The 25427-nt window shown below is 38.5% G+C and overlaps 1 protein-coding gene across 1 annotated transcript in view; it reads right to left on the bottom strand.

The window, feature by feature from the left end:
* The window catches only part of POLA1 (DNA polymerase alpha 1, catalytic subunit), a 181960-nt gene that overhangs the window by 124431 nt on the left and 32102 nt on the right, over positions 1-25427 (bottom strand). The gene's annotated exons all lie outside the window — the stretch shown is intronic.

Below are 25427 nucleotides of genomic sequence, written 5' to 3'. Positions count from 1 at the left end.
GTCATGCAGGATTTTCATAAAGCATATAATTTTGTTTCATTAAATTAGATATATTTAGACAACATGACAGGTGTTTTTATCAAGTTAAACAATACTTATTCATCCTCCGTGTTTGCAGGTGGTGTTGGCACCAAGAGTTGCTTGGACAAGGAAGGATCCATTTGCACAAATGGGGCAAAATTATCCAAGCCAGGCTGGTAAGAGAGGCTTGAACCAGCACTGAGAGGGGCAGGAGAGCATGTCCCTGCTGGCAAGCAAAGGGTGGGATATGTGAGCAGGAAGGACCATGTAACCAACAGCAAGGGCCTCTTGAAGCATATCCATGTGAATAAGGGAGTGCCTCCAGCACAGTATTACAGAGAAAGCTCCTGCACGTTCTAGATCATCTCTCTGCTCTGAAGAAAATGACCATTCTGAAAGACTTCAAAATAATCTGCTTCAGATCTGACAGATTGTTAGCCTCAATGACTAAGCAAGAAGTTCTTGTACATTCAGCTTGCCAACTATACTGGAAGGTTCAAGGTTCCACCAAAGCTACTCAAATGCAAAAGATGAGAGATCAAGTGTATATGAATGCCTAGAGGGTTCACAACTGCACTTAAAAAAACCCAGCTCAGTTTTAATTTTTCATTTACCCTCAGAGTAATAATAAAAATAATTATTATATGTTTCCATTATATGTGTTATTTATGCAGGCTATTTTACAAATGCTTATGGGCTTTCCTCCTCTCTGCGGTTACCTGGAACACCACTCCCTGTCACTGTGTCTTACATTGCATCTAAATCTTCAGACCCGCAAACTTGTCGTGTTGGGACACTTCCTCCAAGCCTTCAGACATAGCCCTGTGTGCAGATTTCTCATCTCTTTTACTAGAGTGGTAAAAGTGTTCTTAGGTGCTGCCAGGGACAAAAAATCTTATGAGGAGCCACTGAGGGCCTCTGGTCTAACAGCCTGGAGGAGACGGAGGGCAGACTTCACTGCAGTCACAACTTCCTCCTAAAGGGAAGAAGAGGGACAGACACTGATCTCCTCTCTCTTGTGTCCCATGACAGAGCCAGAGGGAATGGCCTGAAGTGTGTCAGGGGAGGTTTAGGTTGGGTATCAGGAAAATGTCCTCCACCCAGAGGGTGGCTGGGCACTAGAACAGCTCCCCAGGGAAGTGGTCACAGAACCAGCCTGACAGAGCTCGAGAAGTGTTTGGACAATGCTGTCAGGCACAGGGTGTGACTCCTGGGGTGTCCTGCACAGGGCCAGGAGTCGGATTCGATCCCAAAGGGTCCCTTCCAACTCAGCATATTCTGTGATTCTGTAGAATAGTTCCAGCCTTACATGGCACGCTTAACATTTCCTGCTTCAGGCAGGACCTAGTGATTGCTCCAAAGATTAGAGAATACAATGAGGAGCATACATGGTTCTGATTTGTTCAGTGTGACTTCTTTACAGAACTTGACGAAGCTGGATTGGATACAGATGGAAAGAGCTCCTGACAGTCTGTCAGAGTCAGACACAGGCTTTTTAGATTATCTCTTAAAAATGAGCTTCCTGAATTCCCCAGATATGTCTTACAGGAAAACCAACAACCAACCAAAGCCCAAGACAGAAGCTCCTCAGGTTATGACAGACTCTTCCAGAACAAAGTAAGCATTTACAAACCATGTCAGAAATCTACTAGCCAACCAAATTATTGTAAGATATTTAATATAGAAATAACAATATTTTAAAGGCTCATTTAAGCTTTTTAACTATTTTTAAACTACAAAAGAAAATTACTAGTTAACAATCCTAAATTTCTTGTTAAATAGGGCTTGCAACTCTAAGTCAGGAACACGGACTGTAGGGTGGGCTGAGGCAACTTCACCTTCCAGATTTTTCCTGTAAGGATGTACAGGAATAAAAGAGTCCATGTCATTAGAAGCTACTGCCTATCCACAGACATTCACCACACTACATATATCATAATCACCTAAGAGCTAAGGATGGAACCCTTACTTGATGTCAGAAAGCTCTTGCAGAAACAGAAATATATTCCATGACATAATTTTGGGAGTACTCCAATTGAGAAAAGATGACTTTAATGTAAAAGCAAATTCCTGAAAAGACCACCTTATTATCAGCTTTTAGGAATTTAGCAGCTAATGGTCATTTGGTCAATTACCTAAAATTGTAGTATACGGCATTTCTAATACTATTTCTAGTCTGTCTCATAACCCAGGATACTTGTACCATTTTTAAAAATGGAACAAGGTTAGTGGTTTACCAAGGCATACAGTTAAATTTTTCAGAACTATGAACTTATGCAAAGAAATTACAGTTTCAGAAGTTTCTTTTATGTATTACTGTTGTTAAGCACTCCATGTACAGCCCACCCATTTCAGTATTTAGAGGTTTGAAATTAACAGCAGTATGGCTTCATTACTAATGAAGCCAAGTTGCTAAGCTGTCATTGTGCAATCCCATGGGACATGGATTTGTTTGTTACTTGTAAAGAATATGGAAATTTGAAGACTAAGAAAACAGATAAATGTATTTAACCTTTCAGCATGACCCTCTAGGAATCCAATCCAAATACTGACTTTTAACCACATAACAGATTAAAGTAGTGGAGTTTTGCCACTCATTCAATCCACATAAATCACATAAAAAGATACTGCTCAACAGGAACACATTTCTATTCTAATGATGGAAAAACCTTAATTACAAATGCAACTTAAGCATGCTACCTCCATAAATCCATTACTACAAGAGAGGCATGCTGATTATTTTTTAAATCTTTAATTTGTCATTTAGACCTACTGTTATCTCATTTGTAAAGAATTCAAAATACATTTGCACAAAACTAGATTTCTAAAACATTAACAATGTTTATAAATGTCTCACTTATTTCCCTACAATTTGACAGGATTGATTTCGTGCTACATACTTCAACTCAATCAATCTTTGACTTTAGAAATTTTCACTTAAATTCTTCATCCCACAAATTCTGTTAAAAGAAAGAACATCACAACCTAAAGGTTTTGTTTAATCTAAAAACATAGCTAATAAGCTTTCCTACTACTTATTACAAGAGTTTGAATTGTTAATAAAAAACTCAGCTTTCACTCATATGCCAAGGAAACCTTCTTTCAAAGCTCTCTCCTGCTCTCACTTTTCAGTTAAAGTAGGAGGCACCAGCACTGATTAACATTATTGTCACACCAGTCATTCAATACCCTCATTAGAATTATATCTGAAATGAGACCTGCAGGGCCCTGAGTTTTAATGCCAACATAATAATCCAACCAGAAGCACTGGTGGACATTGCTTGATTTCATCCACTGCTGTTACAGATACAAATGTTGCTAAGCTCCTTTTTAATGCCCTTAGATAACTACATGTGCCTAAAATAACAAATAAACAAATCAAGCCCAAAACAGAAGCAAATATAGGGATATGCTGTAGCAATAAAAATCCCTGTAAGAATTTGCTGGTATTTTAAGGTCTAGTTTGAATTAGGGAAAAAAAAAAAAAAATAGATTTAATCACAAAACCAGAGTCTGGCTGAGGTTGGAAGGGACCCCTGGAGGTCATCTGGTCCAGCTCCCCAGCTCAGGAAGGGCCACCTAGACCTGGATTGTCCAGACACCTTTGAATATCTCCAGTGATGGAGACTCCACACATTCTCTGAATGAGCTGTGACAGGTCTCAGTCACCCTCATAGTAAAAAAGTATTTCCTGATGTTCAGATGGATCTTCCAATGTCTCAGTAAACAAAGAAAACCAAACCAACCAACCAAACACAAACAAAAAAATATATTATTAAAATGACAGAAATGCCATGAAAAAAAGCCCACAAATACTCCCTTGAGAGGGCTGAAGGATATTGAGTGCCCATTAAAAAAAAGGAGAAAAAAATGAGATATAATGAACTTCTTACATATTAAAAAATACATTAACTCTGCTGGGTTAAAAAAAAAAAGCCTTCTCAGGCTTTTAACCTTATGATATTGGCATCTACCATCTTAAAAGGCTGATGTGAACCTTGACAGTTTTTTCCTTGGCCATCACTGTATAGTCATTCAGACTAATTTCATTTAATTATAGTGGATCAACTGTCCCATTCACCTGAACTGCTATGATTTTTTTTCTGTTTAAGTTCTGCCTTCTTAGAGCACTTGCTCTCCTACAATCCATCATATAAGAAACTGTCAAAAAGCTGAAATACGGCAAATTCAAAGTATTTGAATATTTATTTGATTAAAGTATAGAAGATTATCCTTATTTGGATAAAGTACAGAATATTATCCAGTAGAAGAGAAAGGTAATTAACATCTAATTTCAAAGCTTTTCAAATGAGCCTCATCCCAACCACAGTAAGAGATCTACACTAAAGAAGTTTCTCATTTTCATTCAAAAAGGCACACCTGGCAGACCAACAGTACCCGCAGGAAAGAAAAAACAGAAGACAAAGAGGCATTCAGATCAAGCAAAAAAATGTTCCCCACTTTCTACCACATGCACTTGCAGTCCTATCATCAACTAAGTAACATCTGACTAAATGAGGAACACTCACCCTAACAGAGAGAGGTAATATTACAGGTTCGATACAGGAGAAAAGATATTTAAATTGCCTGGAAGCTGAGAAATAAAAACAACTTACAAAGTCTTTATCATACAGACTTTTAGAGTGATTCTGAAAACAGTTTGCTGACACTGCTGGTAGGTGAATTTTCAAGCTTTAAAACAATATCATTTCAACAATGGTAAAGCAAAATTTCCAGGCTAAGCTGGTGATTTACAATGGACCTGTCTTTCACCAGGTTATAAAATTCTCAGCACTGACACAAAGCCATGTGCAGTTGGGACTTCTGCAAAAGATGTTGCCTACTTTGAGAGAACATCTGCTATCTCTGGTACTAAACATTTTAATTTCCATACATTTCAAGCACCCTTTTCTCCTAAGGCTTTCCACCATAGTGCAGAAGACACCACAAGCAAAAGAAGAGGACAGGGGGAAAAAGATCGAAGACTACTATAGGATCCTTCAAGGACATGACAAATATCTTGGTAATAAAAGGAAATGGTTCATATATTAGAAGAAAATATAAAAAAAGTTTTTACCAAAACAGAAACTCTACATGATAAGAATAGAAAAATACTGGCTATACTGTCTTCAAAAACTGGATAACTAACATGGACTGAAAATCAGTTTGAGGCTCATGTCAGCCTATTGAAAAAGCAATGATCCAGGAAAAACAGTAGAGTCTTTACTTGTCTTATCAAAGGATGACATTTCACAAAAACCACCTCTGATCTCAACAGTGAGCAATATTTGAGGGGCTTATAAGGCGGATCTTCAATACTAATGCTTCCCTATAGGGAAAGCAAGGACAGCTAAATCCAAGAAATACAGATGTCCCACAGATCCAAGTCAGTAGTTCCCAGTGAACACCTGGAGGGAGGAGGTTACATTTTAAGATAAACTGTCCCTCACCCTCCCCTCCACCAAAATAACTGATGTATCTTGGAGCAGAAGCAGCTTCAGAAAAATACTCCAATTGCTGCTCCTGCTGCGGAGACAGGAATTTATGATGGGCTGTGGGAAGCACCCCACTGGCCTCAACTCTGAAGCACCAATGAGGGCTGCACTGCAAAGGACTTGCACACTGTGAGGGACTGCCAAGCATACCATAAAGCAAGAACACCAAATTACAATCTTAATCTTGCTTCCAAGCCCTGTATTTTCAGCCCTCAGTATAGATGGTTTCCCCCCCTCCACAGAAAGCATTAAGTGTCAAAAGGTTCATAGACGTGGCTCACTGATTGATTCCTAGTCTGATTTGTAGGGCTAATTAAGACATGGCCAAACTGTGTCCATATCTTACTTTACATTGGTGTTCAAGCAAGTATCACACAATCTGATTAAAATTGACTAAAATGTCTTACTTCAGTAATCACTTAGAATGAATTTTACATTAGCAGGATCAAGCACACGTCAGGCCTCAGTGGAAATGAAAAGGGCTTATAGTAATAGGATTTATAAATCCACCACATTAGGTTAATGGCTAAATGATTTACATGTAACTTTTCCCCCTCCTCCTCACCCTTCAACTCACACACAAAAAAATTCCTATATTTGGCACTTTTAACGACAAGTGTCAAGGCAAAAACAGACGTTCTTTTTAATTAGCTGAAAATTAAAAGCCACAAGTGATCCTTCATTAACTCTTTCATTGCAGAAATAATGAATTAGATTTTTATAAAGCCAGAATTCTTGAAGACCCTAATGAACCTTTTCAGACAACCACAACGAGTTATCTAGATGCGCATAATGAGCCTCAAATGGTTTGAGCCAATAAATATGCAGCTGATAAAGTGAGATCCTTATTCCTTATAAAACTGTCAGTAATGGGAGTTCTTCATGTGACTATTTTCAATTGCAGAGAAGACTCTAAAAGCCCTTGCTCTTTCTCAGCCAGTAATTCAATCCAACAGTTAGCAGCAGTTACTAATGACACTGGAATATAGATGGCTTAAAGCCAACCCTTCCTCTTCGCAAGTGCTGGAATGTCCTACACCATGTGGTAAACCAGGTGCTTTGTTTTGTTCTTTTGGCAGCTGAAGCTTTCATTTTCTGGAAATTTGAAAACAAAGTCATTCAGCTGAGCCCCTGCAGCAGCAGTCATTGCATCTGCTTCATGCACTGGATACAAGCACAGAGTAAGTTCATCTGCAAGTCCTACCTGACCCCTGCCTCTCTCAAAAGCTAGATCAGGTGGGAAGAGTGAAAGTTCAAGTTAAATGCATACCACACTTTTTTTTCAGCAAAATTAATTAAAAATTTTCAGTTAACAAGGTCAACATTTCTTAATAAAACAGTGCTTTGCATTTTCAGGTGACTGTACAGACATTAATAAATGAATCTAACACCATGATTAAGGTTAACTACCAAGACCATATGTTTTAAGATCATTTATCAAGCATCTACCTATTGTCAAGCACAATTACACATCACCATCTCACTTTTCCTTAAATGGCATTAGGAGGACTGACAGCCAGTGGAGCAGCACCCCTCCTCTCCTTTATAGCCCAGGCTAGGAACACAATATCCCCTCCACATCCAGCGTACCAAAAGCCTGGGTTTATGGATATCAGCCTGCTTCTCTTGGGAAATTACCACAAGTTGGTTTTGTTCCAAACAAGGACTGTGTTAGAGGAAAGTACTTCAGAAGGAAGCTGTCTGTTTTCCAGCCCTGGCCTGGTGGCACAACAATAGCAGCAGCAGAGCCTGTCCCTGGTCCTCTCCTCTCCCTTGGCCGTCAGGGTATCAGGTTCACATTCTTTCCCCACAAACACTTGTCCCGTGTCACACAAAAGAGTCACCAACAAACCTGATACAGGGCTGTTAAATTCAGACAGCAAGGCACCACACAATGACCTTTAGAAGAACGATATTAACAGGTGGCTGGTGTCTAATACAACTAATTATATTATATTTTAGCAGCATGGACCAAAGTGGAAACACATTGTCTTGTCATCAGCAATTGAATAAGCCGAAGTAATGCTACCAGAATACCCTTTTAACACTCCTCTGTTACTTCCCTAACTACAGAGAACACCTCCTGTGGCAGAGCATGGTCAATGAGCTCCCAGCTATGTCACACGGTATTTCACCAGGGTATCTGACATTTCCCTCTCTAAGCAAAATAGGAACCTCCCTGCCAGCCTCTGGAGAATCACACAAGTAAATTCAAGCATTGCTTATGAATTTACTTGGTCTTTCCTCTTGCAAGCAGTCCGCTAGAAACACATCCTTCCTTCAATTAAAAAGAAGCTCAGCAAAGTCCTTCAAAATCTGTAAGAGAAAGCAGTACAAGTGATCAAATTAATTGCCCCTGCTCCCTAATTAGTTTTTCAACATCAATCATCTCAAGTTAGCAACAGTTTTCATCAACCTTTAACCTCGAGACCAGTCACTGTTTTGACAGGACGGGCAGCTGTGGCAAACAGCCGCAGCATTTTGGGACAGATGGCGATTTCTGAGCACATCTACAGCAGGCTGCACCTTGCAGAGAGCAGGGGGGACTCTCAGCACGACCCCCTGGCCCTGGCAGGGCTTGCAGAGCCCAGCACATGCCACTGGCAGCCCCGGCTGCAGCAGGGCCAAGCACCAGATCAGTTTCCTGTCAGCTGCGCCATGGCCGACACTTAAGCTGCCCAAAGGCTTCTCATTCTTCGCTTTAGAAAGGGGAGGGCAGGTTCAAGGACACCCCAGCCTGTCTGGAGTAGAGCAGGGAGAAAGCTAGGAAATCACACCTCAAACAACAGGGTAAGTGGTAACATACACCGCAAACGTCCATACACAGATGGATGGTGAAAGTACTTGGAGATGTGACAAAAAACCACCTATGTAGAAATACATAGAATGTATTTCTAGAATGTAGAATACAAATACTACCTATAGGAAATACATTGAAGAAAGACATTGCTTAACCTTCCATGTAGTGGTGCAAGTCACCTCAGCTTCTACAGCAACAAATCACAAGCAGTGCATGCATTAGGGATCTGCCAGCAAACTACTCAGGTGGGCTGTAAGAGCAGTGCAGGGAAGAATAAATGGAGCACTGGCACAGAACACGCAGACCATTACACATAGCCAGAGCATCCTGACAGACCCAGAACAACAACCCTCTCAGGGAAAAGCAGGCGTTTGCTCCCCCCACAGAAACAGGCCCTTCCATTTGGTCTAGCCAGAACACAAGCCAGACAAGACACCAAATTCTACTTTTGTACTCTGCCAGTTTGGAACAGTCAGGTGGATGCTGCTGGCTGGCACCTGCACCATCCTGTTGTTCAGCAGCAGCCTGTTCTCCCCTCCTGCATCCCCTCCTCACCTGCCCCACACTCCAACTATAGGTCAAACAGGTGGGAGAGCTTTTACTCAACAGCTTTGGTAGCATAAATCCAGGTTCCCACCTTTATCTATAACCAATATGGTATTCAACTTGAAAGCCTTAAAAATGAGAGCAGTGATTATGGAAAATTTGGGAATTGACAAGAAACATAAAACATGGATGTTTTGGCAGTGGAGACACTTTGGCCCTGCTCCTAAGGTTTTTCTTCTACCACAAAAAAAACCCCACCCTAAAGAGTCACAGAATGGCCTGGGATGGAAAGGACCTTGAAAGTCCAACCTCAAGTGTCAGCAGCATCCAGAATACCATATACTACAGGGGCATGAGTAAATAACCCTGTAAAAATATCCTTATACGTACAAGTCAATGCACTCTTTTTCAAGAGTTACTTCTTGGCATGTTAAGGGAAAAGAAAAGGAGAGAAATGGAAAGAAGAAAGTATGTGACAGTGGGAGTAAGATGGCCCTTTGTTTTCTTTTCTCCCAAGTCTCACTCAGGCACTCAGGCCTGGTATAGCCCACCAGTTAGTTTCTAACTACTTAGGACGTTCTCATGGGCTCAGGCACTGGTATTAACAATGCTTTGTTGCACATCAGGAAATGTCCCTGACCACCCACTATATCCAGAGTAGCTGCATTGGGACAACATAGTCTTTAATCATGGCCCAGCACTCAGCCATCAGCATCACAGGGTCCCCTTCTTGCAATTCACCTTCCTCACCATTGGACCATTCCAATAGCAAAAGCCCTCAAGTCTCCAATGTATACTTCAAAAATGTTCCCCAGCCAGTACAAGAAAGCTCATCTAAACAGGCTGCACTCCAACCTCCTATTTCTCTAGAGAGCCTTAAAAACTGTCAACTTGCAGTAAGCATCAAAGCACTAAAATCTGCAGGAATTACTAATATATATACTTCTGTTTACTACATTAGGATTTTTTCTGTTCAAAAATTTTTATTTAATCCCATAAAAAATTAATGGCACAAGGTATTACCCAGAAACCAGACAACATAAAAAAGCACACAAAATTTATTAGCACATTCAGAGGTGAATTATAGCACAGATAATTTGATCCCTCCTAAGCACAAGTATGATCTGAGGAAAGAGACAAACTGATTATCAGATTTATAACTATAAAATAAACAATAAACAATTCAAGATTGAACTAAGACAAGGGAAACCTCACTTTTTCCTTGCAAATGCTTCATACAATTGTTCACTACAGCAAAGCAAACTCAATATATCAGATCATGCACACATGGGTATGAACTATGAAATGAAATCTTTCATAAACATTTAGTACATAAACAAAGAAACCCCCTGCATTAAACAAGGAAAATAATGAACGGCCCAAATTAATTATTGAATACTAATTTTTAAGTACAAATATTTTTATGCTATGCCAAAGGAGTAATACACAGCTCCTCTCTTGCCAACCACATATGACTTGTAACAGCATAAAATTACCTTTACAAAAGGCATCTAATTCATTAAAATTTTATCCAAAACATGTCACATAAATCACAATATTTCAGTGTGGCAGAAGACTGCAGTGATTCCCTACTGACCTTCCTCCATCACACACAGGCCATAAAACTTTACTAAATATAGTCTACTTCAAGCTTGTAACTTCAGGCTGAGTGACAGCACAATTTTTAGAAGCAAGGCTAGGAACCTTGATTTAAGACAAAGTATGGGAAATCCACCACCACCTCCTTTGCCATGAAGCTAAGAAGAAATGAAACATGGCTCATTTATACTGCCAACTCTGAATCTGCACCAACAAACACAAGAAATTGATTATACAAGAGGATTTGTACCACAGTGAGGAGGAAAGAGAAGGAAGAGATGCATTAGATTCCAAATTGATTTACACACATTTAGGGCATCAGACACCTACAAAATTTTGGTTCATGGTTCCTCTGAGTCACAATGGTCTCTATCACAGCAGGAAGCCCAAAAAACACAACTGCTTCAAGACTTCATGGAGCAAAACTGAAGCAGCCTGTAGACTGCTGCATGGCAAAATGGATTAAGAAATCCAGCCCAGCCCCCTAAAATATACATCACATAATCCTACTCATAAGGATGGATATCTCACTATTTTTAAAATAAGGTGAAGTTGGGTTATCTTGGTTTTTGGTTTGGGCTTTTTTTTCAATTTCACTGGCCATGACAGACAATTTGAGATAGATACTTGTTCCTCATGGAGCCTTATTTCAGGGCACTTCTCACTACTGCCTTAAAAATAATTCATGCTTCAAAGCAAACTCCTGGGGAAAAATGTATTTCGTTGGCTCAGAGCAGTATTGTCACGATGGCTGCTCGATTATTCCCTTGAGGTAGACAGACTAAGTAGGAGGCTTTATCATTATTCAAGTAGATGGGTTATTAGACATATGACACCAACAATTTTAGTAGATTCAAACACAGAAACTTGGTTTCAAGGCTAAAATATCAAAATTAATCCACTTCTGAGGAGCCATCTACATTATCAAATAGGCACACTTAACAGATACCTTTAAAATCATCACATTGCATTCATTTAACAAAGTATTCTTATTTTTCCTTCCTTAAGAAAAAAAGTGAAACAAAGAAAACAGCCACTTAGGTTTCTCTGTATCTTCACATGTTGCACATAAATGAACCTGCAGTGCCCTGTACTTCCACATTTGTAACTCCTTGCCTGAAGAGTAATATTTTGTGAAAGTCACAAGGATTCTTTTTTCTGCACTCTTTGTCTTTTTTATTCTGGGGAAATACAATCTCTTAAAAGAGAGAAATAAATGTAATAATTGTAGATACTAAAGAATAGAACAACAGCAAAAAAAAATATATCCCTAAAAAGTAGGTTTAACACCTTAGCTTAAAATACCCAAGATGAATTCCTGTCTCCAGGACCATTCCTACGAAGCCGGTCCAATCTATGTGCATCAGTTTAAAACCATTATAATGTCTCACATAGTCAAGATTCTGACTTGGAAACTGATATTGCTCAAAGAGGGCAAAATCACTGCAGCTACAGAGAAACATCCATTCTAAAATTCCACAGAAATTTCCAATAAAAAATACTAAGCAGCCTACCATTCAAAGTAATTATCCATCTGTACCACTTGAAACACTGTGACATCTTTAAAATTCACATAAGGCATGTCCATTTACAAATACACTCCCGAAAAACTTCTCATCTCTAAGTAAATAAGTGACAGAGAAAATTAGGGAGATGTAGTGGTTACCCTTTTTTATTCCTGGAAACAGGAGTTTCCTGGGATGGAATAAATACCTGACCTGCTGTGTGCAGGAAAGATGGTCTAAATAAAGATTTACATGCTGGCTGTAAAGAGTGACTTAGAATTGTATCAGAACTCAGATCGAGACACTTAAAATCTGAAGATTCAATGAACCTTCTCCTGAAGGCACTATTCCACAGTTTCACCATAGTAATTTTTCCTTTTTCCAGTCAGGAAAGTCATCTGCGTTTGTAATTAATTTCTGATATAAACTCTACCATCTTAAATATGCGCTTGGGAATTAAATAGTTATTAATTAATAATGTATTATACTTACCAGGTAATATTAATCCACTCAATTTATTATTTCTTCTATAAGATGCTTGTAGGTTGATATAAGCCATATTATACTATACTAGTGGCAGACAATGCATTAACAACTTAAAAGTGAAATTCCTATGAGGTCTAGAAATTACCATTACTCTAAATTTTCCGTTTTAACAAAATCACAACTTGTGTTCAAAAGATGAAAAGTTTAATCAATGTGTATGCTAGGTATTCAGTCTATTCTAGGAAAATGAGAGATGACCTTCACTCCAGTAGCAACTGGCTTACACTGTCCAGCTATGCATACAAAGGCATTCTGTGTTTGCTTTGATGGCCTGCACATGCCAGGGGTTGATGTCATTGATAGACTGACATTGCTGTGTTCTCACACAAAAACTTTATTAGCATAACAGAAGATCTGAAAGTGTGCTATCCCACTTTCTAAATATCTTCCCCATCTGCTGCTGGGTGACATATGCAGATCTCCTTCCCTTGCCTATTTACTAGAACACTGCAGAACTCCACGGGAAGGGTCTGGTCGCATCTGTCTTGGGAGCAAGGCTATTGTTTGGGAGATAATTACTCTGTCCTTGTTGACTTGCAGCAATAATTGAGAACAAAATCACCTAATAAGCCAAGTTACCTAGTAATATAGCACATTATAACAGCAATGATTGCATATAAACTTTGAACCCCCTTTAGTGCCAATTAATTTCAAGAGCATTAGCACCAACAGTAAACTAATATGAAGCAGTTTAACTAATTAAAGCTTACTACGTAATAGGCTTGTAGGTTCAATTATCATTTTTCATGTTAGTCATCTGAAACTGTAATGATATGTACCAGCTGGAAAACATGTGCCTAGTCCCACAGCAACAGGTAAATGGAGCAGTTTTTGAAACTATGTCATGCACTTTCCTAGGAAAAGTGCTAACTAAGCCTTATCAACAGAGACAAACAGCAGATGGCAACAAATGTGCCAAGAGACATTTCATCCTCCAGGAAGAGTTCAACACAAGGCATCAGCAAAAAAGGAGCAGAGTTGGAAGCACAACTCCCACAGATCTTACCCAGCTGCTCTCTTCTGTAGAAAAAAGAATGAAGAAAAAACACCCCAAACACAAAATCAAAACTCAAACCTAGTTAGGCAGTGATTCTCACCCTAATGGACAGAAATCATGTGTAATCCATCTACATTTCTTCCCCAGAAAGTCCAGGATCAATGCAGCTCAGCAAAGTATCTGAAGCCCTTTTCCCCACAAGAAGCTTTCTTAGTTCCCAGTTTACAAAAATTTGTTTAAACCCTGACATTGACTCTCAAGTTTGGCTTTGCTATTTTAATTTTATGTACAGAAGAGGACTAATTATCCAATCTTTTTTGAATTCTTGCACACTTTTAGACTCAATGAATGGAATTACAGAGTTGCTTGTCCTTTAGTGTGATGCAGTATTTCTCTTTACCAGTTCTGAGCATCCAGTGTTTCCAGGTTATTTTTGTGAATAAAGCTTGAAGACTCATAGCTATCTTCTCTAGATCCTTTTATTCTTAACATTTAACTTCTTGACTAAACTAAGCACTGAGGTAAAAGTAATTTTCATGTTTTCATGTTCACTTTAACTTTGAGACAACCACAGTTATCGGAGAAGGTGCTAGCATTTTTGGACAATTAATCCCTTTCTGAACTATCCCATCAACAACACCACATCTCCCTTTGGTCCAACCCTATCCCCAAGCAAGCACACACCAAGAAACACATTCAAGTACTGGTTTTGGAAGCAAACATGGAAAATATGAAAGAGGAAAAAAGAAATAAAATAACAAAAAAGAAAACCAACTAGTTGCAATATAAGAAAAATCTATCTGCAGCTCATGATACTTTTTTTTCCAACACTAAGGACAGCCAACTTAATATTTAAGGATCTATGCCCATTTCATTTCAAAAGCAGTTAAAAGCAAAATACGTAAAAGAGTTTTTTCATTATGTGTATTCATATTAGCTCAGGTTTTCCCAAACTCCATCTCTCCCAACATTCATTGTAACAACTCAGAACCTCAGAGAGCATCAAGTCTTCCTTCCAGGGAACAAATATAGCTGGTCTCTTCATGGTGGATTACTGTAGTCCTAAAACAACTACTGGCCATGACACAAATATCCAAAATTAAGACAGAACCCAACAACTCTATATTACAGAGAGCATTCAAAAAGTTGGTTGGAGTTGTTGGGTTTTTTTTTTAAGAAAAATTTACTGAGCCCTAACAAACCCATTAACAATGCCTGCTTCCAATACTGTCTGTCCAAAGAGATTAAGTGATGAAAGCAGCATCTTGTTTATATAAAACTGAAAAACACTCCTTTATGCTCAAGAGCTATATAGCAACTCTGTGATGGTCTATGTACAACACAAACTATTAATAAACTATTAACCACAGTTCTTCTCAGAGCGAGGGGCTGACAGACAGTCACAGAACACACTTTCCTCAAGTTAAGATGGAAAAGGCCAGGGACAAATACTAAGTCAGTACTGATACTTGATAATTGTGATAATCTACTACCACACATGCCTGACATGCTCTTCAAAGCAAAGAGGAGTTGCTTGGCTTAGCAGGGAGGCTATCCCCTATTATGCAGACCAGCTGAGCCAAAAGCTATGCAGTACTGTATGGAATAACAGAAGGATCATTTCTGGAATAGTCAAATAAATGCCACTTCACACAGCTTTACCATCAGATCTCCTCTGGAAAATCTATTTCTTTTTCCATGTTAAGAAAAAAAAATCAAAAGGGGAGAAAAGTAAAGCAAGAGCTATGTGGAGAAGGAAATAACTGACTTTAAATATGCTAAAAGAATAAACATCAGACAACAAAAATTTATTCCTAGAGTGAAAATTAATAAAAAGGAAATTAAGACAGCTGCACAATCCAAAATTGGCACTGATTTTCAGAGAGGGAACAGGATCCTTCAAACTCTTACTAAATGGCTCAGGAATCCCTGGCAAAAAATCAAACAGTTTCTTTTAAAAAATTGATGTAATTTAACACAGTATGTATAACAGAGCAAAGTGAAACAAGCTTGCACTTCAGGCTGAAAACTGAGACAGACAAACAAAAGCCACAGTTAATTAATCTTTCCTCGGTCAGCATGTCAGAAGCCCATCATTCTGAAAAAAAACCTAGAACTACATGAGCTGCTCATACATGAAAGGTGAGAAACTTTCATAATTATTTTCTTTAAGTTCAAGATCTACCACCAAAATATGGGATGGCAAAAGGCCAGGACACTGAGGGAGAGTGGGAGGGAAGGGAAGGCTATTTTTATTTGGGTAGAATAAAAAGAAAATGCGGTTATTTTCCACAGAAGCCTAAGAGCATTCAGATCATTATAAATGCTACTAGATCCCTATAAAATGCAATGATCTCTGGGCCACAGAAGGAGCTACTTTCATTAAGAAATTACTAGGAAATAAAAGGAAAGCATCTGCCCTGCACCCCATCAAGCACCAATTCCAAATATTCTAAGACCAGCTGAAAAGCTAGCATGCAAATTGGGAAGAAAATTTCATGTGTGTCAGCTTTTCCTTAATTTTTTTAGAATCAGTGGGAAGTTTCTCACTGTAGGAGTATCACAGCTAATTCAATTTATACATATACATATGTTAGCATAATACACTTTTTAAAAGTGGCAGCTTTCATAATCTACCCTTGATTCAGCAAGACATTTTTATTCCAGGATGAAGTGTTTCAGTTCCCTAAATTCAGCCCAATCTTGTTACAAGTCAGAAGTATTGTTCTGTGATTTACATAAAAGCATTTCCACTGAACTAAGCAGCAACTGACAGATCGGGTAAATGGGTTCCAGATAACATTTAAATAGCTGTGCTAATTACACCACACAGGGATAGGAACATGATCCCTTACTCAAATCCTTAGAGCAACCATCCAGAACACTGAAGAGAGGAGAAAAAAAATCTAATAGTGCAAGTCATAAGACAGCATGTAAAGGAATTTTAAAAAACCCAAACATTCTGCATAAAGGAGGTAATCTCAACTAATTAGATGCCATAATGATATTCTCACAATCTGTTAGAAGAGAGTAGTAGTTAATAACTTCACAGATTTCCTCCATTCCTTTCACCAGGAAGGAATAGCAGTTTCTAAGTCATTACTGCTCTGTCATCCTGGACCACTGCCAAGAACGTAGAACTTCAGGACACCTGTCAATTAACACATTCCTACTGAAGGTAGGCTCATTTTCCAAATCTATTAAAAATTAGTGATCACAAAAAGCAGTTGGATCAAAACACTGCAAAATTAAAATTAGTAGTGACTTCTTGAAGGACAACAGCCTTCAATAACAACAGCAACCACCAAGAGGTACGTCTGCTGAAGTGACTATATACACACTTTGGAAGATGAACTACATGATGTAACACATCTTTTTCCATCCCTACTATCTGTGGCACACAGCCATACATACAAAAATGACTGGTCACCTGATGGACAAATGTGTGCAAGTGCCAGATCTGAAGCTTTTCTCTAATCAAAGCTTTCTGCAGGGGTTCTCAGTCTAAGTACGGGCTTCTCATTGATTTTCCTTGATCCCCAGGATGAGCTACTTCTAACTCAAAGTTGAAAAATATGAACCTATGCATTGAACCAAAAAACCCAGGTGCAATACATATTAAAACATGGCAGCAGAGGTGCAATTACAATTTAAAGAAACCAAAATATTTCAAAGCAAATTAAAAAAATGTCATTTACTTAAGTTCAAAGATGATAGTGAGTTCTGAGGGAGACTGGAAGGAAAAGGAAGAAATTAAGGCACTCACATGAAAACCAAAACATCAGCTGTCATTGACTTAAATCTGCTTTGTTCAAAAACAAAGGGTAGAACCAAGGAAGTTATAGATTCAGCAAGTAAAATTCCAACCAGAACAAAATGAACCGGAAGGCTGCATATACTCCAGCACAGGACTAAGACATTCCTGTGGTTTTATGTTAGTCTTCCACCTGCTAATTCCAAATTCCTGCACAAGGCTTGCAACGGTTTAATATTCCAGGACAAATTCTAAGTATCAAGAAAGAAAACTGAAGTTCACACTGAAAATGTTTTTTGCACTGAAGTCAGAGAAAACAGGAAAGAAGTTTTTAGTGCGCATGATGTGGTATTGCCTAATAAAATGGCAATGCACACAGAACAAGTCAGAGAACCAAACAAGTCAGAAGGACAAAGCAGCACAAGTACAGAGCTCTTACTTCAGAATGGCTACCCTTCTGCCTGGCAACTGCCCCACAGATTCACTTTCCTTGGATTTAAAAAACAAAACAAAAACACAAAAAAAAAAAAAAAAAAAAAAAAAGTTTGTACCTCAAGGTCTCCCTCTATGCTTATGCAATCATTTCAGGAAATATGATCCTGAACTTCATCAGATTATTACATTGTCCTACTTTTCTGGAAACTTCCAGTAGTTCAAACACAGAAATTTCTGCTCTGTTTTGTGAACTGGGCAAGTAATTTGAAATAAAGCATTAACGCTTTTTTGCTTTTATTTTTTTTTAACCAAGGTTTATCAACCATCAGAATTCAAATTTTAAAAGTTTTTCCAGTAACTCATGTAACTACCAAGACTAGCACAAGCTCACAGAGAAATGACTGTCAGGTACTAAACCCTGCAGTAAGGTTCAAATTATGTCCCATCATTCCACATTTTCAATGAGCACTGCTTGATAAGCAAATCAGTGCACAGATAAGTAATTCAGTGACACAAGTGGGAGCCACTTCCAACGCCCAACAACCTAAAGAACTATTTCTTGCTCTTTCTAAAGGCTGTCTGTTAAATCATACAAAAACAAAGAAGGATTAACAGGAAAGGTAAAGGGAAATGTTACTTTAATTTTTTTTAACTAACCAGTGTTGAAATAGGATTTTATGGTGCAACTGTTCTGAATGGTTCAAATTAGCAAAAACAATATCAAACTGTAAAGCAGATATCAACATACATAATTTAATCCTTCTCTCTGAAACCTTACTTGCATTTGATAAAAGGCATAGTCAGAAGCTAAAGATAACACAGACACCAGCAATATCTCTTGCATTACTTCATGTATAACTGCTGGAAGGAAAGCCAAGACAGTAAGCATAATGCTGGTGTCTCTCAATCACTGATCAAGCTCTAAAATTTGGGGGATTTATTTCATCAGTTTTGACATTGCTCTCTTTCTACTACAAAGAGAGTCAAATTACCTCAGTCTGTATGCCTGACTTACAACCTTCCTTGCTTATGTTAAGAGATCAGGTGTGCCCCAACTTGTTAAACTACACCTACTTCTCCAGAGTCCTTTGTTCCAACCAGAATACTTGATGCTACCCACCAAGACCTCCTATATCCTTACAAGGTATTGTACCTACAGCAGTAGAGACAGTCCATCTTTCACAGATAAATAAAGGTCTTAAACTCTTTCATCTGTCTCATAAGTATATTTCGGTGCTGAAAATAGCATAAGCTGTTCATGCTTATCTTCTAAATTAAGCCAATGAATTTTGGCACAGGCCCAGTGAAAGGACATAACATGCAAGAGACCACACAACCTAATCTGTACAGCAAAACCTGCATTCAAAGTACTCAAACATTATTTTTTTAGCACTGAAACCAAAACAGCCTGGTAAGAACAATTATCACTATTGACATATCTCCATTCTTTCAGTTTTCTTCCCTTTGAATCACAAGTTTCATCAGTTGGATCTTGCTGACCTTGGTGATAAGTCTCAGTGAGAATTAAAGGAACTTCTAAACTGATGGTTATAAACCAACTTTGGTTTGAAGGGATCTCTGGACATCATTTAACCCAATCTTTGGCCCCAGAGAGGGCTACACACCTGCCTGATGCAAGGCTGTGCATCTCTGAGAAGAGTCTGACTTCTTTGAGAGATCTCCCTTTAGGTTGTTGAAGATTACAGTTAATTCCACCCTCAATTTTTTTTTTTCCAGAGTGAAGGAACTCAGCTTTTCAGCCTCTTCCTATATGGCAAAGTAGAATCATCACCATCCTGAAACCACTACCTGAAAAAAACAGGCCTAATAGGCTCAAATTAGTATTTACCCAAGAGGAAAAAGATCATTTCACTGTGGATGGAACTAACAGTTTCTAATAGAATTTGTGGTGAAAATGCCAGCTTTCACACAGTGGGCAAGATTCCCAGGAAATATATTAATATTTTTGATTATGAGATCAAGGTGTCATATCTTTGAAGGACAGTATGAATATTTATTGAAGTCTCGTGGGAGACAGACACTTCAGTTAAACTATTTTTCTATCCTCTTAGGAACAGTGCTTGAAAATGAAAATTATTTTTAACTCCCATTTGAAGTATCTTTTATTTCAAAACCTTTATTACCATATAGGTATCCAAACTCAGGGATGCAGAACAAGCCAACATCTAATTTAAGATAAATGCATGATGCAAAAGAGTGAGGCAATAAGATACTAAAGAACAATTTCTGCACAAGTCTCAAAACTCCAAGTAATTTTTGACAAGCTACTAATGACCTAAGAAAATGTGTACTGCAAAGACATGTAGTGCTAAAAAAAAAAAAAGGCTGGAGAAAAACATTAAAGCATCAGTTAGCATTTGTGTTCTTCTAACCTTAACAGGGGGCTTTGGAAAACAAATGTGTTTGAAGACAGAACCAAGGCAATTTACAAATGGTGGTGTGATGCTGCTAAAGCTCTCAACCTTCACGGTGAAGCACCTGTGCTACTGTGTCTCCGTTTTATAAAGCATCTCTGTGAGAGAACCATGAAGGATCTCTGGTAATCCCCGCAGTATTCTAGACAGTTTTAAAGAATTTATTTAGTAATTCTGAAGCTGAAGCATAGCAGACGGTGGAGGGTGCAGGATTCCAGTGCATTCCCCAATATATTATTGAACACCTGAGAGTCTTTCCTGTTACCACTGGGATATGGTGAGACATTTCTACCTCTCCTTATCTTGAGGTATCAGCTCTCTACCCAACACATACAGCTTCCAAAAGGGGACATACTGTTACAATTTAGATATAGAGAATGTTCCAGAGATCCTGCTCTTCCCAGTACTCTGGTTCTCAGTTTTACCACAATTCTGCGTGAGAAGTATCTTGTTACCTAGTCAGCCAGGTTAAGGTATGACACAAGGAAGAATGTGTCTTTAGCAGGATGGAAAAAAAATACAAAATAGAAAACCATAAGAAAAAAATCAAAAGTACAGAAGAAAGAAAACAATAACCCAAGAAAACTTCCACATGTTATCATATTAACAGTAACCCCACAGTTTCACAGACAGGTATGAGCTGAAAAATGGCTGGTCATGCCTGGCCCCTTACATCTCACACTGGGCCTGCCCCCACTTTCCAACCTCCTCTTTTCCACCAGCTCTCAGAGCACGCAGTGAGTCACTGAGCCATTGATCCAACTGAAATCAATTTGGTTTTCCTCTGGAGTTTTTCAACTCGGATCACCTGGCTGATCCAACTCACTATGGGGCCATACAATTGCTATAACCCATCCACAGAAATCAGCAGTCAGGAAGTGAGAGGCACCATACCTCTTGTAATAGCACAATCTTAAAATAAGCAGTGGAAAAAAAAAAAAAAGGTCTCTCTATTCATCTGACTTGCTGTACAATCAATCTGAATCTGATCAATCTTCCTAAACATTTCTTGGTGAATACCCATTAAATAAAACCTTTCTGTCCAGAAGGGAAAAAAAATATCAACATGCCATCCAAAATAAAATAAAATAAAATAAAATAAAATAAAATAAAATAAAATAAAATATATTTTTTTCCCTTCTTACTAATTTCTTCCTATCCAAAATATTCCGGCCATTCTTCTTAATTGAAATGTTTAATTTCCTCTCCTTGGAGATGCTAAAGTCTGTATTAGACCAGATGTCATCTCCTGCAGTTGACTACCAATAATATTTCAACATATGTGAAGATGCTACATAATTTTTCTACTACTTGGTACTCAGCTCACACTTCCAGATTGTACACAGCCTCTCCTAGTCTACTCCAACTCGTTTTGGATATCAGCATACAGAGTAACAGACATAGCTTTTTCACAGGCTCACAGTTGCACACACAATGATAAATTTAACAACAGTGGCAAATGATTTAACCCCAACAGTTCCCATTTTGGGACAATGCAGCAATTTAGTACTATTTCTCCCAAGATTCTGGGTTGCCATTTTTATATTTAAAAGCAATTAAAAACTATTTGCCTAGCCTTTTGACATCAACTTTTACGTCTTCCAAAATTGTTATATTGCTGTTGCATTCCCTGTTTAAATATAGATGGCATGCTGATAACAAGACATTAGGAGGCTCCTTTCCCTCCCTTAGCAATCCTCTTTCTCCCACAGTACAACATGGAAGAAACCCGGAATCTGTCAACTGCCCCATTCATGTGACAACTCTTACAGACTGTATAACCAATGCTTTAGGTGCAATCAAGAGAAAGCAGCTGATGATCATTTTCCCTGGATGAACAAGATTTAAAAAAAGAAAAAAAAAAGCCTGGATTTCTTTACAGATCATAATTACAGTAGACAGCCATTAACCTGCTTACCTACCCTTAATTTTTTTAAATGAGCTCATCTTTCTCCACTTCATTTTTCTCCTCCCTCATCCATTCTTTTCCCAGACTGCAGCAATAACATGCTTTTATTCTTTCCTTTTGACTGCCAGGGTCTTAAACTAATTATTAATTGAGAATGTATCTAAAGGATCTGAACGAGAAAGTTGGAATTAACCCAATTGCCTCTTTCCCCCTTTTATTTTGTACATTTGAACACTAGGTCTACCTGTCAGCACTGCTGAAAACAGCAAATGTGTTGTTTTCCTTTCAAAGGCAAGTTTGCATGGGCAAAAATATGCAACCGCAAAAAACAACACAGAAAAAAAACCAGTACCTGGAAAAGGCCTCAGCATTGAGTGAAAGGCCATTAGCAAGCAAGCTGCCTACAGTTAAATTCTCTCAACAACTTTGCTGTCCTGTAGGAGAATCCTGCAGCAAACGGCATCCTGCATTTAGGAAACCAGACAACTGACACTTCATCAAAAGGCTTGTCCTTTAGAGAGGCTAGAACAGCATGATCCGACACTGCCTGCTGGTGCATAGCTGGCTGCTTCTACAGCTCCGACTCATCTTGTTTCCAGTTGTTAAATTACATTAAAGGACAGCTAAAAATATATTAAATATTTTCCTATTACTTTTCCATGCAAGCAACTGCTATAGTTACAACAAGAGTAATCCAGGCAAAGGCTTAGTAACGTGGGGGTGGAAGGGAAAGTCCAGGAATCCCTCTGACAAATTCCTCATCAGTGGTTTGCAAATGTAGATATTTTTTTTTATTATTTTGCTGAATTGAGGCATTTCTTACATTCAAAAGATAAAAATATTTACATTTGCCAAAGCGGTTAAATAGGTCTGAGCTATAGTTTTAACTTCCACCCGAAATGTTTGCCTTTTTATTTCTTCTGAAACACACAAGAACTTAGCAGTCTACATGTGATACCTAAATTCGGACAAATTCGCACTGATATGCCCCATTAAAGATAACCCACAAGTGAAAAACAAGGAGGACTCGTTCGAAAAGCCCGATAATCAAACGAAGTGTTTAAACACTTTGACAAAAATGAGTGTTAATTGATCAAGGATCTCCAGGTCTCTATCGCCATCTAGCGAGCAGTGCCTGCCACTGTCACACTGTCCCCTCTCCCTGGACGACAAACAGGATCAACTGCTGCACCAGCCTGCCCAGGGCAGGCATGTAAGGTCCAGGTCCTGGAAGGACACAGACAGGATCAACTACTGCACCAGCCTGCCCAGGGCAGGCATGTAAGGTCCAGGTCCTGGAAGGACACAGACAGGATCAACTGCTGCACCAGCCTGCCCAGGGCAGGCATGTAAGGTCCAGGTCCTGGAAGGACACAGACAGGATCAACTGCTGCACCAGCCTGCCCAGGACAGGGATGTAAGGCCTTGCTACATTTCTATTCCCTGGCTGAATGAAAATAAAAATCAAGCACTGGCTCATATCTCTCTAAGCATACCAGAGAGAATTGAGCTTTTATGGATTACACCTTCATAGAATCGTAGAATGGTTTGGGTTGGAAGAGACCCTAAGGATCACCTACCTCTGTGACCTGGCTTTTTTTAAATGGCCTTTCCACACCACATTTAATACTCTTGCCATCAGAATAAAGTGAACATGTCAAGCTCTACTAGTATAGTTCAGAAGTTCACTAAATATAGTCACACACTAGTTTCTATAATGGCAATGTGTAATTACAATTATTTTTAGTCACCATGAGGAACCCCATGGCAGCTCCACTGTTTCTACTGTACCAGCATCTCCAAACCACAAAGAGGAGTCCAGGAGAGGTGGTACTCAGTACTTGCCATCAGGTGCATGAATCTTCCCACAGCCTCAGTGGAAAGGTTGTCAGCCACACAGTTGAAAAGCATCAATTTATAGGACTCATCAAAGCTCATTCCCAGCTACATTACAACTTAATGCTAGGATGAGCTTTAACAACTTCAACATAAAATATGTATTTCCCACTTTCAATTATTCTGCTAAGACTTATGACTGAACTGTAATTGTGTTAGTGCAAATATTAAGTTCAGTTTTCATCCCACACAGTATTTTTCCCACTTAGACTTCTACAAGCCTACCTGCATTTACTGAGGTGCCCTTGACAACAGTAAAAAAAAAAAAAAAAAAAAAAAGGTATTAATTGCAGATCATCAGAAAAGGCCATTTAAATTTAGACCATAAATTTTGCATAATAGTTACTTTTAAATTAACCTTTTCCCATAGAGAACCCAAACCTCCAGATACTTAACATTTACTTCTTTTATATTAAAACTGAATGGGAAACTATGAATAGAAAGACTAATATAAAATTGAAAGTAATGTTTTTCCAGATTAGATATTTCAACTTAAAAAAATACAAAAAAAACCCAAAGCAACAAACAAACAAAAACCATTTAAAAAACCAAACAAAAAACAAACAAACTAACAAACAAAAAGGAAAACTAAGGTATCCTCATGTCATCTTCTGTGGCACAAACTCAAACATGTGTAAAGACTTGGCAGAAGCTGTCACACTTCCAGCACCAGCATAATTTAAGAGGCAAGAAATCCTTTCCAACCAAAGATCAACTATGTAAGAGAAACTGTCTCTAATCACTTCCTAGCACATTCTCTAGTACCTATTTAGGATTTTCCCATTTTACCATCACTCTGGAACATAAAGCAGGAACACCAGAATTTCACGTAGTTACCTCATAACCAATACATTACAAATGAGAATAAACAAGAATAAACTCCATGTGCAAACTGAGGCTAAAAGCTTAAGTATCCATAGAATACCAGGTTTGTGACAGGTGGTCCATATGACATATGGAGATCATTAAAAAAAAAAAAAAAATCAAAGAAAAAAGTAGAATTCATTACTTTTAAAACATCACTAGAAAATATAAAGCTATGATACTCAGCTGCTTTGCATGCCAAGGTCACAGACATGAGGTTGAATCTTACATCAACAAACACAATACCTTAAAGGAAATACTACCTTCTGAATTTCACATGTCTGCATGGCACATTTGCAGTTACCAAACTGAAATTTCGACTTAAACAGATGTGTTAAACATAACTGCTCATATAGATTGGGAAGACAGCAAATGTGGGGCTCTCTCTAGAGAACTGTTTAGATAGGAAGATAATTAAAAATAAAGATGTGTTACCAGAAATAAAATACCCCCATGCAATTGAACTGGGAATTGTGAAGTGGGTGTGCCCTCACATGACAGTGAGGATGAGCCTGTCAGCAGGGATGTGACCTCACCCATCTCCCTCATCAACCAAAAGGCTGACCAGCCATCCTGACACAACTGTTCCTGGCACCTTAACAGACTCCTGCTTAGTATTTATTCT

This window comes from Oenanthe melanoleuca, chromosome 1 (assembly GCF_029582105.1).
Source record: "Oenanthe melanoleuca isolate GR-GAL-2019-014 chromosome 1, OMel1.0, whole genome shotgun sequence".
NCBI classification, from domain to species: domain Eukaryota; kingdom Metazoa; phylum Chordata; class Aves; order Passeriformes; family Muscicapidae; genus Oenanthe; species Oenanthe melanoleuca.
This window is presented reverse-complemented; position numbering and strand designations above follow the sequence as displayed.